Source organism: Penaeus monodon, chromosome 43 (genome assembly GCF_015228065.2).
Source record: "Penaeus monodon isolate SGIC_2016 chromosome 43, NSTDA_Pmon_1, whole genome shotgun sequence".
NCBI classification, from domain to species: Eukaryota; Metazoa; Arthropoda; class Malacostraca; order Decapoda; family Penaeidae; genus Penaeus; species Penaeus monodon.
The window spans coordinates 30,001-35,000 of NC_051428.1; positions in this window are offsets into that span (position 1 = coordinate 30,001).

Below are 5,000 nucleotides of genomic sequence, written 5' to 3' on the forward strand. Positions count from 1 at the left end.
GCGAGAGAGAGCGAGAGAAAGAGAGAGAACGAGAGAGAGAAAGAGAGATCGACGACAGATAAGATATAATAATGAATATAACAAGTCAGATTTACCTGCATTATCAAAAGAATTCATAAAAGATACATTTATTTTTCTCGCAGCAGCCAAGTCTCTTTACATCTCTTAAATTGCTGTCTAATTACATATAAATCGAAGACGTGTGAGTTTCCTACAAAATAAAGACTTTACTGCAGATTCCTTCATGTGACTTCACAAAATAAGGATTCTGAATAAATGGAAGCATTTGAGTCGGGGAAAAGTTGTACATAGATATAAAACTGCTATTTTATAATGGAAATAAGTTTGCAATGATAATGAAAATCAACGAATAATTAATAATTGAATAAAGTGTTAAAAAAAATTACTAATACAAATTTATAGATGTTTCTTTGTTTGTTTGTTTTTGAGACTGCTTTTTTCTTCTTTTCTTTTTTTATCTTTTTGATAAAATATGGAAAAAAGTAGTGTAAACTTTAGATCCAAATATATGAATAAAATCATATAGAGAATTTTTTTTACGTTGCTAATTTTCTTAATGACTTTATTAATAGTATCACTGTTCAAGGTTTCTTTCTCACTGGTCTTTGGCACTGGTCTTTCGTACTGGTCTTTCTCACTGTCTTTTCTACTGGTCCTTTCGCACTGGTCTTTCTTACTGGTCTTTCTTATGGTTCTTACTGGTCTTTCTTACTGGTCTTTCTTATGGTCTTTCTTACTGGTCTTTCTTACTGGTCTTTTATGGTCTTTCTATTGGTTCATTTCTATGGTCTTCTTACGGTCTTCTACTGGTCTTCTTACTGGCTTTCTTACTGGTCTTTCTTACTGGTCTTTCTACTGGTCTTTCTCACTGGTCTTTCTTACTGGTCTTTCTTACTACGGTCTTTCTTACTTGTCTTTCTCATGGTCTTTCTTACTGGTCTTCTTATGTTCTTCTTACTGGTCTTCTCAATGGTCTTTCTACTGGTCTTCTACTGGTCTTTCTTACTGAGTCTTTCTACTGGTCTTTCGATTTCTTACTGGTCTTTCTTACTGGTCTTTCTTACTGCGTCTTTCTAACTCGGTCTATCTTAATGGTCTTTCTTACTGTCATTTCTTACTGTCTTTCTTATGGATCTTCGATTGTCTTTCTCACTGGTCTTTCTTACTAGTCTTTCTTACTGGTCTTTCTTACTGGTCTTTCTCACTGGTCTTTCTCACTGGTCTTTCTCACTGGTCTTTCTTACTGGTCTTTCTTACTGGTCTTTCTAATGGTCTTTCTTACTGGTCTTTCTTATGGTCTTCTAGGTTTTTTTATTGGTTTTTTCTTACTGGTCTTTTTTTGTTTTTTCTTATGGTTTTTCTATGGTCTTTTACTGTCTTTTCACTGTTTTTCTCACTGTTTTTCTCAGGGCTTTCTCACGGTCTTTTTTTATGGTCTTCTTTTTGGGTTTTTCTTAGGGTCTTTCTCACTGTCTTTTTTTACGGGTTTTTCTTACGGGTTTTCTCAGGGGCTTTCTAGGGTCTTTTTTACGGTTTTTCCATTGTTTTTAGGGTCTTTCTCAGGGTCTTTCCAGGGTGTTTCTCACTTCTTTTTATGTCTTCTAGGGCTTCCAGGTTTTTCTTATGTCTTTTATGCTTTTTTGTTCTTTTTTATGGTTTTTCTTAGGTTTTTTCTTGTGTTTTTCTCACGGGTCTTTTATGGTCTTTCCACGGGTCTTTTAAATGGTCTTTTACGGTCTTTTTTTGGTTTTTCTTACTGGTCTTTTCATGGCTTTTTTACGGTCTTAAACTGGTCTTTTTTACGGGTTTTTCTTACTGGTCTTTCTACGGGTCTTTTACGGGGCTTTCTCACGGTTTTCTACTGGCTTTCTTACGGGCTTTCTCACTGTCTTTCTAGGTCTTTTCCGGTCTTTTTACTGGTTTTCCCACGGGTCTTTCTAGGTTTTTCTTAGGGTCTTTTACTGGTTTTTCCAGGGTTTTTCTCACGGGTTTTTCTTACTGGTCTTCTTTTTGGTCTTTCTTATGGTCTTTCTTTTTCCCACCTCTTCTCTTCTTTTCTTTTCTTTTCCCCTCCTCCTTTTCCTGCTCGCCCCTATCATGTGTTTTTCTCATCCTCATCTTCATCCTCATAATCCTTCTCCTCCTTCTCCATCTCCATTTCTAGAGTGAGGGGAAAAAAAGAAAAAGACGAGAGAGAGAGAGAGAGAGAGAGAGGGGGAGAGAGGGGAGAGAAGAGAGAAAAAGGAGAGAGGAGAGGGGGAGGAGAGAGAGAGAAAAAGAGAGAGAGAGGAAAGAGAAAAGGAGAGAGAGGGGAGAGAGAGAGAGACAGACAGACAACAGACAGAGACAAAAAAAGAAGAAAGGGGGAAGAAAGAGGGGGGGGAGAGAGAGAGAGAGAGAGAGAGAGAGAGAGAGAGAGAGAGAGAGAGAGAGAGAATGGATGGGAAAGTGACATAGAGAAAACAACAGAATGAGAAAGAGACAAAAGAAAAGGAGAGAAAGAGACAGCGAGACAGCGAAAGAAAGGAATGATATAGAGATAGAGAGAAAGAGAAGGAAAAGAAAGATAGAGAGATAGAGAGCAACAGATTGATAGAGATACAGAGAAAAAGAGGGGGGGGGGGGGGGTCAGAAGCGATGACGAAATAACAGCTAAAGAGATTAGAGAAAGATATAGAGTGAAATCAGCACAAAAAAGAAAGCACAAGAAAACGATATTTTTAATTTTTTTTTAAAAATGATAATAAAAACGCCACATTCGAAAAAAAAAATCTTCTTCATCTTCCTTTTTTCTCGTTATAACACCAAAAGCAATCAAAGATTAATGATAAGCTGGTCGAGATTTACAACAAAACAGCAACAATTCTTTCGCTAAAAGTGACAATTGACAATCATTTAACCCTTGTGAAATTTTGATGACATTTTGGGCAATTCCGAATGACACGCTGAGATGCGCTTTGACATCCTCATCTGTCAAGAGGGAAGGGGTTGGGGGGGGGGAGTACGCAGGAGCTGGCTGACGCTCCTTCTCTTTCTATATCTATTTATCTGTCTGTCTGTCCTTTCTCCTTCTCCCCCTCTTTTCCCCTCTTCCCTCCTTCCTCCTCTTTTTTTCTTTTTTTTTTTCTTTCTTTCCCCCCTTTTTCTTTCCCTCTTATCTCCCTCCTCTCCCCCCTCTCCTCCCCTTCTCCTTTTTTTCTCTCCTTTCCCCCCTCCTTTCCCCCCCTTTTTCCCTTCTCTCTTTTCTCTCCTTTCCTTTTTTCTATCGTTCTCTTTCTTTCTTCTCTCTAGTCTCTCTTTCTCTCTAGTCTCTCTTTCTCTCTAGTCTCTCTTTCTCTCTAGTCTCTCTTTCTCTCTAGTCTCTCTTTCTCTCTCTCGTCCTCTTTTCGTTCTCTCTCTCTTCTCAGTCTTTCTCTCTATCATCTCTATCTTCTATCTCATCTCTCTCTCTCTCTCTCTCTCTCTCTCTCTCTCTTCTCTCCCATTCTCTCTTTTTCTCTCTTTTTTTTCTCGTCCTTTTTCTTCTTCATCCTCTTTATTGCTGTTACTATTATGACATTATCAGGATGTGATGAGATTGGCATTTTTATGATTTTCCTCACTGTTATCGCCATCATTGCTACTGTTATAACTGCTATTATTAGTTCTGAGAGTATTATTAGTAGTATTAGCATTATTGTTATCATTATTAGTATTATTGTTATTATTATTATTATTATTATTATTATCATTATCATTACTATTACTATTACTATTATATAGTATATTATACGGTATATGCTCATGTTTGAGCCGCCGTGGTCACAGCATGATACTCAATTGTAGTTTTCATGTTGTGATGCTCTTGGAGTGAGTACGTGGTAGGGTCCCCAGTTCCTTTCCACGGAGAGTGCCGGTGGTACCTTTTAGGCAATCATTCTCTCTATTTTATCCGGGCTTGGGACCAGCACTGATTTGGGCTGGCTTGGCCACCCAGTGGCTAGGTAGGCAATCGAGGTGAAGTTCCTTGCCCAAGGGAACAACTCGGCGGTCGGTGACTCGAACCCTCGAACTCAGATTGCCGTAGCAGTCTTGAGTCCGACGCTCTAACCGCGGCCTCTCTCTCTCTCTCTCTCTCTCTTTCTATATATATATATATATATATATATATATATATATATATATATATATGTATATATATATCGCCCTCCGCTCAGGGGGGGGGGTCGGCGACTGCAATCTGAGTTGTTCCCTTGGGCAAGAAACTTCACCTCGATTGCCTACCTAGAAAACGATATATCGCCTTGAGAAGTCGAGCGCATGTGTCGTAGGGGAAGTCACCGCCGTGGCGCAAACCGCGGTTGATTAGGAAAGGCATCCAATCAGGCAAGGGTGGCACTGCCATATAAACATGAACCTACCGTAAGGGGCCGAATGGTTAGAGCGTCGGACTCAAGACTGTCACGACTGGCCGGCGCGTTGTTTCCCTTGGGCAAGGAACTTCACCTCGATTGCCTGCCTAGCCACTGGGTGGCCAAGCCAGCTCAAGTCAGTGCCGGGTAAATAGAGATGGTGACTCGATAAAAAAAAAAAAAACACCGGGCGGAAGGCAATGGCAAACCACCGCTCTAAATTGCCAAGATAAATCATGGAAAGCCCATGATCGTCAAGGCCGCGATGGCCGAATGGTTAGAGCGTCGGACTCAAGACTGTCACGACGGCAATCTGAGTTCGAGGGTTCGAGTCACCGGCCGGCGCGTTGTTCCCTTGGGTAAGGAACTTCACCTTGATTGCCTACCTAGCCACTGGGGGGCCAAGCCAGCCCAAATCAAGTGCTGGTCCCAATCCCGGATAAATAGAGAGAATGATTACCTAAAAAGGTACCACCGGCTCTCTCCGTGGAAAGGAACTGGGGACCCTACCACGTACTCACTCCAAGAGCATCACAACATGAAAACTACAATTAAGTATCATGCTGTGACCACGGCGGCTCAGACATG